Source organism: Pseudophryne corroboree, chromosome 12 (genome assembly GCF_028390025.1).
Source record: "Pseudophryne corroboree isolate aPseCor3 chromosome 12, aPseCor3.hap2, whole genome shotgun sequence".
NCBI classification, from domain to species: domain Eukaryota; kingdom Metazoa; phylum Chordata; class Amphibia; order Anura; family Myobatrachidae; genus Pseudophryne; species Pseudophryne corroboree.
The window spans coordinates 175,672,504-175,686,003 of record NC_086455.1 but is presented as its reverse complement, the minus strand read 5'-3'; positions in this window follow the sequence as shown (position 1 = coordinate 175,686,003).

Below are 13,500 nucleotides of genomic sequence, written 5' to 3'. Positions count from 1 at the left end.
TAAAGATACTGAATTTTCTGCAGATGTTTCTTCCTCATTTCACTGGTATCAGGTAGTTCAGTCCCAGCTTCAGATTGTCCATAGACCTCATTCTCACACTGTGACCTGGGTAATACGCTGAGAAGGTCACGTTCCAGGTACATAGACCTCATTCTCACACTGTGACCTGGGTAATACGCTGGGAAGGTCACGTTCCAGGTACATAGACCTCATTCTCACACTGTGACCTGGGTAATACGCTGGGAAGGTCACAGTCCAGGTACATAGACCTCATTATCACACCTGGGTAATACGCTGGGAAGGTCGCGTTCCAGGTACATAGACCTCATTCTCACACCTGGGTAATACGCTGGGAAGGTCACGTTCCAGGCACATAGACCTCATTATCACACCTGGGTAATACGCTGGGAAGGTCACGTTCCAGGTACATAGACCTCATGATCACACCTGGGTAATACGCTGGGAAGGTCACGTTCCAGGTACATAGACCTCATTATCACACCTGGGTAATACGCTGGGAAGGCCACGTTCCAGGTACATAGACCTCATTCTCACACTGTGACCTGGGTAATACGCTGGGAAGGTCACGTTCCAGGTACATAGACCTCATTATCACACCTGGGTAATACACTGGGAAGGCCACGTTCCAGGTACATAGACCTCATTCTCACACTGTGACCTGGGTAATACGCTGGGAAGGTCGCGTTCCAGGTACATAGACCTCATTATCACACCTGGGTAATACGCTGGGAAGGTCACGTTCCAGGTACATAGACCTCATGATCACACCTGGGTAATACGCTGGGAAGGTCACGTTCCAGGTACATAGACCTCATTATCACACCTGGGTAATACGCTGGGAAGGCCACGTTCCAGGTACATAGACCTCATTATCACACCTGGATAATACGCTGGGAAGGTCACGTTCCAGGTACATAGACCTCATTATCGCACCTGAGTAATACGCTGGGAAGGTCACGTTCCAGGTACATAGACCTCATGATCACACCTGGGTAATACGCTGGGAAGGTCACGTTCCAGGTACATAGACCTCATTATCACACCTGGGTAATACGCTGGGAAGGCCACGTTCCAGGTACATAGACCTCATTATCACACCTGGGTAATACGCTGGGATATTCACGTTCCAGGTACATAGACCTCATTCTCACACCTGGGTAATACGCTGGGAAGGTCACGTTCCAGGTACATAGACCTCATTCTCACACCTGGGTAATACGCTGGGAAGGTCACGTTCCAGGTACAAAGACCTCATTCTCACACCTGGGTAATACGCTGGGAAGGTCACGATCCAGGCATATAGTCGTCATTATCACACCTGGGTAATACGCTGGGAAGGTCACGTTCCAGGTACATAGACCTCATTATCACACCTGGGTAATACGCTGGGAAGGTCACGTTCCAGGTACATAGACCTCATTATCACACCTGGGTAATACGCTGGGAAGGTCACGTTCCAGGTACATAGACCTCATTATCACACCTGAGTAATACGCTGGGAAGGCCACCTTCCAGGTACATAGACCTCATTATCACACCTGGGTAATACGCTGGGAAGGTCACGTTCCAGGTACATAGACCTCATTCTCACACCTGGGTAATACGCTGGGAAGGTCACGTTCCAGGTATATAGACCTCATTCTCACACCTGGGTAATACGCTGGGAAGGTCACGTTCCAGGTACATAGACCTCATTATCACACCTGGGTAATACGCTGGGAAGGTCACGTTCCAGGTACATAGACCTCATTATCACACCTGGGTAATACGCTGGGAAGGTCACGTTCCAGGTACATAGACCTCATTCTCACACTGTGACCTGGGTAATACGCTGGGAAGGTCACGTTCCAGGTACATAGACCTCATTCTCACACCTGGATAATACGCTGGGAAGGTCACGTTCCAGGTACATAGACCTCATTCTCACACCTGGGTAATACGCTGGGAAGGTCACGTTCCAGGTACATAGACCTCATTATCACACCTGGGTAATACGCTGGGAAGGTCACGTTCCAGGTACATAGACCTCATTCTCACACCTGGGTAATACGCTGGGAAGGTCACGTTCCAAGTACATAGACCTCATTATCACACCTGGGTAATACGCTGGGAAGGTCACGTTCCAGGTACATAGACCTCATTATCACACCTGAGTAATACGCTGGGAAGGCCACGTTCCAGGTACATAGACCTCATTATCACACCTGGGTAATACGCTGGGAAGGTCACGTTCCAGGTACATAGACCTCATTCTCACACCTGGGTAAAACGCTGGGAAGGTCACGTTCCAGGTATATAGACCTCATTCTTACACCTGGGTAATACGCTGGGAAGGTCACGTTCCAGGTACATAGACCTCATTATCACACCTGGGTAATACGCTGGGAAGGTCACGTTCCAGGTACATAGACCTCATTATCACACCTGGGTAATACGCTGGGAAGGTCACGTTCCAGGTACATAGACCTCATTCTCACACTGTGACCTGGGTAATACGCTGGGAAGGTCACGTTCCAGGTACATAGACCTCATTCTCACACCTGGGTAACATGCTGGGAAGGTCACGTTCCAGGTACATAGACCTCATTCTCACACCTGGGTAATACGCTGGGAAGGTCACGTTCCAGGTACATAGACCTCATTATCACACCTGGGTAATACGCTGGGAAGGTCACGTTCCAGGTACATAGACCTCATTCTCACACCTGGGTAATACGCTGGGAAGGTCACGTTCCAGGTACATAGACCTCTTTATCACACCTGGGTAATACGCTGGGAAGGTCACGTTCCAAGTACATAGACCTCATTATCACACCTGGGCAATACGCTGGGAAGGTCACGTTCCAGGTACATAGACCTCATTATCACACCTGGGTAATACGCTGGGAAGGTCACGTTCCAGGTACATAGACCTCATTCTCACACCTGGGTAATACGCTGGGAAGGTCACGTTCCAGGTACATAGACCTCATTATAACACCTAGGTAATACGCTGGGAAGGTCACGTTCCAGGTACATAGACCTCATTATCACACCTGGGTAATACGCTGGGAAGGTCACGTTACAGGTACATAGACCTCATTATCACACCCGGGTAATACGCTGGGAAGGTCACGTTCCAGGTACATAGACCTCATTATCACACACGGGTAATACACTGGGAATGTCACGTTCCAGGTACATAGACCTCATGATCACACCTGGGTAATACGCTGGGAAGGTCACGTTCCAGGTACATAGACCTCATGATCACACCTGTGTAATGCGCTGGGAAGGTCACGTTCCAGGTACATAGACCTCATGATCACACCCGGGTAATACGCTGGGAAGGTCACGTTCCAAGTACATAGACCTCATTATCACACCCGGGTAATACGCTGGGAAGGTCACGTTCCAGGTACATAGACCTCATTATCACAACTGGATAATACGCTGGGAAGGTCACGTTCCAGGTACATAGACCTCATTATCACACCTGGGTAATATGCTGGGAAGATCACGTTCCAGGTACATAGACCTCATTATCACACCTGGGTAATACGCTGGGAAGGTCACGTTCCAGGTACATAGACCTCATTATCACACCTGGGTAATACGCTGGGAAGGTCACGTTCCAGGTACATAGACCTCATTCTCACACCTGAGTAATACGCTGGGAAGGTCACGTTCCAGGTACATAGACCTCATTATCACACCTGGGTAATACACTGGGAAGGTCACGTTCCAGGTACATAGACCTCATTCTCACACCTGGGTAATACGCTGGGAAGGTCACGTTCCAGGTACATAGACCTCATTCTCACACCTGGGTAATACGCTGGGAAGGTCACGTTCCAGGTACATAGACCTCATTATCACACCTGGGTAATACGCTGGGAAGGTCACATTCCAGGCACATTGTCCACATTATCACACCTGGGTAATACGCTGGGAAGGTCACGTTCCAGGTACATAGACCTCATTCTCACACCTGGGTAATACGCTGGGAAGGTCACGTTCCAGGTACATAGACCTCATTATCACACCTGGGTAATACGCTGGGAAGGTCACGTTCCAGGTACATAGACCTCATTATAACACCTGGGTAATATGCTGGGAATGTCACGTTCCAGGTACATAGACCTCATTCTCACACCTGGGTAATACGCTGGGAAGGTCACGTTCCAGGTATATAGACCTCATTATCACACCTGGGTAATACGCTGGGAAGGTGACGTTCCAGGTACATAGACCTCATTATCACACCTGGGTAATACGCTGGGACGGTCACGTTCCAGGTACATAGACCTCATTATCACACCTGGATAATACGCTGGGAAGGTCACGTTCCAGGTACATAGACCTCATGATCACACCTGTGTAATACGCTGGTAAGGTCACGTTCCAGGTACATAGACCTCATGATCACACCCGGGTAATACGCTGGGAAGGTCACGTTCCAGGTACATAGACCTCATTATCACACCCGGGTAATACGCTGGGAAGGTCACGTTCCAGGTACATAGACCTCATTATCACACCTGGATAATACGCTGGGAAGGTCACGTACCAGGTACATAGACCTCATTATCACACCTGGGTAATATGCTGGAAAGGTCACGTTCCAGGTACATAGACCTCATTATCACACCTGGGTAATACGCTGGGACGGTCACGTTCCAGGTACATAGACCTCATTATCACACCTGGATAATACGCTGGGAATGTCACGTTCCAGGTACATAGACCTCATTATCACACCTGGGTAATACGCTGGGAAGGTCACGTTCCAGGTACATAGACCTCATTATCACACCTGGGTAATACGCTGGGACGGTCACGTTCCAGGTACATAGACCTCATTATCACACCTGGATAATACGCTGGGAATGTCACGTTCCAGGTACATAGACCTCATGATCACACCTGGGTAATATGCTGGGAAGGTCACGTTCCAGGTACATAGACCTCATTCTCACACCTGGGTAATACGCTGGGAAGGTCACGTTCCAGGTACATAGACCTCATTATAACACCTAGGTAATACGCTGGGAAGGTCACATTCCAGGTACATAGACCTCATTATCACACCTGGGTAATATGCTGGAAAGGTCACGTTCCAGGTACATAGACCTCATTATCACACCTGGGTAATACGCTGGGACGGTCACGTTCCAGGTACATAGACCTCATTATCACACCTGGATAATACGCTGGGAATGTCACGTTCCAGGTACATAGACCTCATTATCACACCTGGGTAATACGCTGGGAAGGTCACGTTCCAGGTACATAGACCTCATTATCACACCTGGGTAATACGCTGGGACGGTCACGTTCCAGGTACATAGACCTCATTATCACACCTGGATAATACGCTGGGAATGTCACGTTCCAGGTACATAGACCTCATGATCACACCTGGGTAATACGCTGGGAAGGTCACGTTCCAGGTACATAGACCTCATTCTCACACCTGGGTAATACGCTGGGACGGTCACGTTCCAGGTACATAGACCTCATTATAACACCTAGGTAATACGCTGGGAAGGTCACGTTCCAGGTACATAGACCTCATTATCACACCTGGGTAATACGCTGGGAAGGTCACGTTACAGGTACATAGACCTCATTATCACACCCGGGTAATACGCTGGGAAGGTCACGTTCCAGGTACATAGACCTCATTATCACACCTGGGTAATAAGCTGGGAATGTCACGTTCCAGGTACATAGACCTCATGATCACACCTGTGTAATACGCTGGGAATGTCACGTTCCAGGTACATAGACCTCATGATCACACCCGGGTAATACGCTGGGAAGGTCACGTTCCAGGTACATAGACCTCATTATCACACCCGGGTAATACGCTGGGAAGGTCACGTTCCAGGTACATAGACCTCATTATCACACCTGGATAATACGCTGGGAAGGTCACGTTCCAGGTACATAGACCTCATTATCACACCTGGGTAATATGCTGGGAAGATCACGTTCCAGGTACATAGACCTCATTATCACACCTGGGTAATAGGCTGGGAAGTTCACGTTCCAGGTACATAGACTTCATTCTCACACCTGGGTAATACGCTGGGAAGGTCACGTTCCAGGTACATAGACCTCATTCTCACACCTGGGTAATACGCTGGGAAGGTCACGTTCCAGGTACATAGACCTCATTATCACACCTGGGTAATACGCTGGGAAGGTCACGTTCCAGGCACATAGTCCTCATTATCACACCTGGGTAATACGCTGGGAAGGTCACGTTCCAGGTACATAGACCTCATTCTCACACCTGGGTAATACGCTGGGAAGGTCACGTTCCAGGTACATAGACCTCATTATCACACCTGGGTAATACGCTGGGAAGGTCACGTTCCAGGTACATAGACCTCATTATAACACCTGGGTAATACGCTGGGAAGGTCACGTTCCAGGTACATAGACCTCATTCTCACACCTGGGTAATACGCTGGGAAGGTCACGTTCCAGGTACATAGACCTCATTATCACACCTGGGTAATACGCTGGGAAGGTCACGTTCCAGGTACATAGACCTCATTATCACACCTGGGTAATACGCTGGGACGGTCACGTTCCAGGTACATAGACCTCATTATCACACCTGGATAATACGCTGGGAAGGTCACGTTCCAGGTACATAGACCTCATGATCACACCTGTGTAATACGCTGGGATGGTCACGTTCCAGGTATATAGACCTCATGATCACACCCGGGTAATACGCTGGGAAGGTCACGTTCCAGGTACATAGACCTCATTATCACACCCGGGTAATACGCTGGGAAGGTCACGTTCCAGGTACATAGACCTCATTATCACACCTGGATAATACTCTGGGAAGGTCACGTACCAGGTACATAGACCTCATTATCACACCTGGGTAATACGCTGGGAAGGTCACGTTCCAGGTACATAGACCTCATTATCACACCTGGGTAATACGCTGGGAAGGTCACGTTCCAGGTACATAGACCTCATTCTCACACCTGGGTAATACGCTGGGAAGGTCACGTTCCAGGTACATAGACCTCATTATCACACCTGGGTAATACGCTGGGAAGGTCACGTTCCAGGTACATAGACCTCATTATCACACCTGGGTAATACGCTGGGACGGTCACGTTCCAGGTACATAGACCTCATTATCACACCTGGATAATACGCTGGGAATGTCACGTTCCAGGTACATAGACCTCATGATCACACCTGTGTAATACGCTGGGAAGGTCACGTTCCAGGTACATAGACCTCATGATCACACCCGGGTAATACGCTGGGAAGGTCACGTTCCAGGTACATAGACCTCATTATCACACCCGGGTAATACTCTGGGAAGGTCACGTTCCAGGTACATAGACCTCATTATCACACCTGGATAATACGCTGGGAAGGTCACGTTCCAGGTACATAGACCTCATTATCACACCTGGGTAATATGCTGGGAAGGTCACGTTCCAGGTACATAGACCTCATTATCACACCTGGGTAGGACCTCATTATCACACCTGGGTAATACGCTGGGAAGGTCACGTTCCAGGTAAATAGACCTCATTCTCACACCTGGGTAATACGCTGGGAAGGTCACGTTCCAGGTACATAGACCTCATTCTCACACCTGGGTAATACGCTGGGAAGGTCACGTTCCAGGTACATAGACCTCATTATCACACCTGGGTAATACGCTGGGAAGGTCACGTTCCAGGTACATAGACCTCATTATAACACCTGGGTAATACGCTGGGAAGGTCACGTTCCAGGTACATAGACCTCATTCTCACGCCTGGGTAATACGCTGGGAAGGTCACGTTCCAGGTACATAGACCTCATTATCACACCTGGGTAATACGCTGGGAAGGTCACGTTCCAGGTACATAGACCTCATTATCACACCTGGGTAATACGCTGGGACGGTCACGTTCCAGGTACATAGACCTCATTATCACACCTGGGTAATACGCTGGGACGGTCACGTTCCAGGTACATAGACCTCATTATCACACCTGGATAATACGCTGGGAAGGTCACGTTCCAGGTACATAGACCTCATGATCACACCTGTGTAATACGCTGGGATGGTCACGTTCCAGGTATATAGACCTCATGATCACACCCGGGTAATACGCTGGGAAGGTCACGTTCCAGGTACATAGACCTCATTATCACACCCGGGTAATACGCTGGGAAGGTCACGTTCCAGGTACATAGACCTCATTATCACACCTGGATAATACTCTGGGAAGGTCACGTACCAGGTACATAGACCTCATTATCACACCTGGGTAATACGCTGGGAAGGTCACGTTCCAGGTACATAGACCTCATTATCACACCTGGGTAATACGCTGGGAAGGTCACGTTCCAGGTACATAGACCTCATTCTCACACCTGGGTAATACGCTGGGAAGGTCACGTTCCAGGTACATAGACCTCATTATCACACCTGGGTAATACGCTGGGAAGGTCACGTTCCAGGTACATAGACCTCATTATCACACCTGGGTAATACGCTGGGACGGTCACGTTCCAGGTACATAGACCTCATTATCACACCTGGATAATACGCTGGGAATGTCACGTTCCAGGTACATAGACCTCATGATCACACCTGTGTAATACGCTGGGAAGGTCACGTTCCAGGTACATAGACCTCATGATCACACCCGGGTAATACGCTGGGAAGGTCACGTTCCAGGTACATAGACCTCATTATCACACCCGGGTAATACTCTGGGAAGGTCACGTTCCATGTACATAGACCTCATTATCACACCTGGATAATACGCTGGGAAGGTCACGTTCCAGGTACATAGACCTCATTATCACACCTGGGTAATATGCTGGGAAGGTCACGTTCCAGGTACATAGACCTCATTATCACACCTGGGTAGGACCTCATTATCACACCTGGGTAATACGCTGGGAAGGTCACGTTCCAGGTAAATAGACCTCATTCTCACACCTGGGTAATACGCTGGGAAGGTCACGTTCCAGGTACATAGACCTCATTCTCACACCTGGGTAATACGCTGGGAAGGTCACGTTCCAGGTACATAGACCTCATTATCACACCTGGGTAATACGCTGGGAAGGTCACGTTCCAGGTACATAGACCTCATTATAACACCTGGGTAATACGCTGGGAAGGTCACGTTCCAGGTACATAGACCTCATTCTCACGCCTGGGTAATACGCTGGGAAGGTCACGTTCCAGGTACATAGACCTCATTATCACACCTGGGTAATACGCTGGGAAGGTCACGTTCCAGGTACATAGACCTCATTATCACACCTGGGTAATACGCTGGGACGGTCACGTTCCAGGTACATAGACCTCATTATCACACCTGGATAATACGCTGGGAAAGTCACGTTCCAGGTACATAGACCACATTCTCACACCTGGGTAATAAGCTGGGAAGGTCACGTTCCAGGTACATAGACCTCATTCTCACACCTGGGTAATACGCTGGGAAGGTCACGTTCCAGGTACATAGACCTCATTCTCACACCTGGGTAATACGCTGGGAAGGTCACGTTCCAGGTACATAGACCTCATTATCACACCTGGGTAATACGCTGGGAAGGTCACGTTTCAGGTACATAGACCTCATTATCACACCTGGGTAATACGCTGGGAAGGTCACGTTCCAGGTACATAGACCTCATTATCACACCTGGGTAATACGCTGGGAAGGTCACGTTCCAGGTACATAGACCTCATTCTCACACCTGGGTAATACGCTGGGAAGGTCACGTTCCAGGTACATAGACCTCATTATCACACCTGGGTAATACGCTGGGAAGGTCACGTTCCAGGTACATAGACCTCATTATCACACCTGGGTAATACGCTGGGAAGGTCACGTTCCAGGTACATAGACCTCATTATCACACCTGGGTAATACGCTGGGAAGGTCACGTTCCAGGCACATAGACCTCATTATCACACCTGGGTAATACGCTGGGAAGGTCACGTTCCAGGTACATAGACCTCATTCTCACACCTGGGTAATACGCTGGGAAGGTCACGTTCCAGGTACATAGACCTCATTATCACACCTGGGTAATACGCTGGGAAGGTCACGTTCCAGGTACATAGACCTCATTATAACACCAGGGTAATACGCTGGGAAGGTCACGTTCCAGGTACATAGACCTCATTCTCACACCTGGGTAATACGCTGGGAAGGTCACGTTCCAGGTACATAGACCTCATTATCACACCTGGGTAATACGCTGGGAAGGTCACGTTCCAGGTACATAGACCTCATTATCACACCTGGGTAATACGCTGGGACGGTCACGTTCCAGGTACATAGACCTCATTATCACACCTGGATAATACGCTGGGAAGGTCACGTTCCAGGTACATAGAACTCATGATCACACCTGTGTAATACGCTGGGAAGGTCACGTTCCAGGTACATAGAACTCATGATCACACCTGTGTAATACGCTGGGAAGGTCACGTACCAGGTACACAGACCTCATTATCACACCTAGGTAATACGCTGGGAAGGTCACGTTCCAGGTACATAGACCTCATTATCACACCTGGGTAATACGCTGGGAAGGTCACGTTCCAGGTACATAGACCTCATTCTCACACCTGGGTAATACGCTGGGAAGGTCACGTTCCAGGTACATAGACCTCATTATCACACCTGGGTAATACGCTGGGAAGGTCACGTTCCAGGTACATAGACCTCATTATCACACCTGGGTAATACGCTGGGACGGTCACGTTCCAGGTACATAGACCTCATTATCACACCTGGATAATACGCTGGGAATGTCACGTTCCAGGTACATAGACCTCATGATCACACCTGTGTAATTCGCTGGGATGGTCACGTTCCAGGTACATAGACCTCATGATCACACCCGGGTAATACGCTGGGAAGGTCACGTTCCAGGTACATAGACCTCATTATCACACCCGGGTAATACGCTGGGAAGGTCACGTTCCAGGTACATAGACCTCATTATCACACCTGGGTAATACGCTGGGAAGGTCACGTTCCAGGTACATAGACCTCATTATCACACCTGGGTAATACGCTGGGAAGGTCACGTTCCAGGTACATAGACCTCATTATAACACCTGGGTAATACGCTGGGAAGGTCACGTTCCAGGTACATAGACCTCATTCTCACACCTGGGTAATACGCTGGGAAGGTCACGTTCCAGGTACATAGACCTCATTATCACACCTGGGTAATACGCTGGGAAGGTCACGTTCCAGGTACATAGACCTCATTATCACACCTGGGTAATACGCTGGGACGGTCACGTTCCAGGTACATAGACCTCATTATCACACCTGGATAATACGCTGGGAAGGTCACGTTCCAGGTACATAGACCTCATGATCACACCTGTGTAATACGCTGGGATGGTCACGTTCCAGGTATATAGACCTCATGATCACACCCGGGTAATACGCTGGGAAGGTCACGTTCCAGGTACATAGACCTCATTATCACACCCGGGTAATACGCTGGGAAGGTCACGTTCCAGGTACATAGACCTCATTATCACACCTGGATAATACTCTGGGAAGGTCACGTACCAGGTACATAGACCTCATTATCACACCTGGGTAATACGCTGGGAAGGTCACGTTCCAGGTACATAGACCTCATTATCACACCTGGGTAATACGCTGGGAAGGTCACGTTCCAGGTACATAGACCTCATTCTCACACCTGGGTAATACGCTGGGAAGGTCACGTTCCAGGTACATAGACCTCATTATCACACCTGGGTAATACGCTGGGAAGGTCACGTTCCAGGTACATAGACCTCATTATCACACCTGGGTAATACGCTGGGACGGTCACGTTCCAGGTACATAGACCTCATTATCACACCTGGATAATACGCTGGGAATGTCACGTTCCAGGTACATAGACCTCATGATCACACCTGTGTAATACGCTGGGAAGGTCACGTTCCAGGTACATAGACCTCATGATCACACCCGGGTAATACGCTGGGAAGGTCACGTTCCAGGTACATAGACCTCATTATCACACCCGGGTAATACTCTGGGAAGGTCACGTTCCAGGTACATAGACCTCATTATCACACCTGGATAATACGCTGGGAAGGTCACGTTCCAGGTACATAGACCTCATTATCACACCTGGGTAATATGCTGGGAAGGTCACGTTCCAGGTACATAGACCTCATTATCACACCTGGGTAGGACCTCATTATCACACCTGGGTAATACGCTGGGAAGGTCACGTTCCAGGTAAATAGACCTCATTCTCACACCTGGGTAATACGCTGGGAAGGTCACGTTCCAGGTACATAGACCTCATTCTCACACCTGGGTAATACGCTGGGAAGGTCACGTTCCAGGTACATAGACCTCATTATCACACCTGGGTAATACGCTGGGAAGGTCACGTTCCAGGTACATAGACCTCATTATAACACCTGGGTAATACGCTGGGAAGGTCACGTTCCAGGTACATAGACCTCATTCTCACGCCTGGGTAATACGCTGGGAAGGTCACGTTCCAGGTACATAGACCTCATTATCACACCTGGGTAATACGCTGGGAAGGTCACGTTCCAGGTACATAGACCTCATTATCACACCTGGGTAATACGCTGGGACGGTCACGTTCCAGGTACATAGACCTCATTATCACACCTGGGTAATACGCTGGGACGGTCACGTTCCAGGTACATAGACCTCATTATCACACCTGGATAATACGCTGGGAAGGTCACGTTCCAGGTACATAGACCTCATGATCACACCTGTGTAATACGCTGGGATGGTCACGTTCCAGGTATATAGACCTCATGATCACACCCGGGTAATACGCTGGGAAGGTCACGTTCCAGGTACATAGACCTCATTATCACACCCGGGTAATACGCTGGGAAGGTCACGTTCCAGGTACATAGACCTCATTATCACACCTGGATAATACTCTGGGAAGGTCACGTACCAGGTACATAGACCTCATTATCACACCTGGGTAATACGCTGGGAAGGTCACGTTCCAGGTACATAGACCTCATTATCACACCTGGGTAATACGCTGGGAAGGTCACGTTCCAGGTACATAGACCTCATTCTCACACCTGGGTAATACGCTGGGAAGGTCACGTTCCAGGTACATAGACCTCATTATCACACCTGGGTAATACGCTGGGAAGGTCACGTTCCAGGTACATAGACCTCATTATCACACCTGGGTAATACGCTGGGACGGTCACGTTCCAGGTACATAGACCTCATTATCACACCTGGATAATACGCTGGGAATGTCACGTTCCAGGTACATAGACCTCATGATCACACCTGTGTAATACGCTGGGAAGGTCACGTTCCAGGTACATAGACCTCATGATCACACCCGGGTAATACGCTGGGAAGGTCACGTTCCAGGTACATAGACCTCATTATCACACCCGGGTAATACTCTGGGAAGGTCACGTTCCAG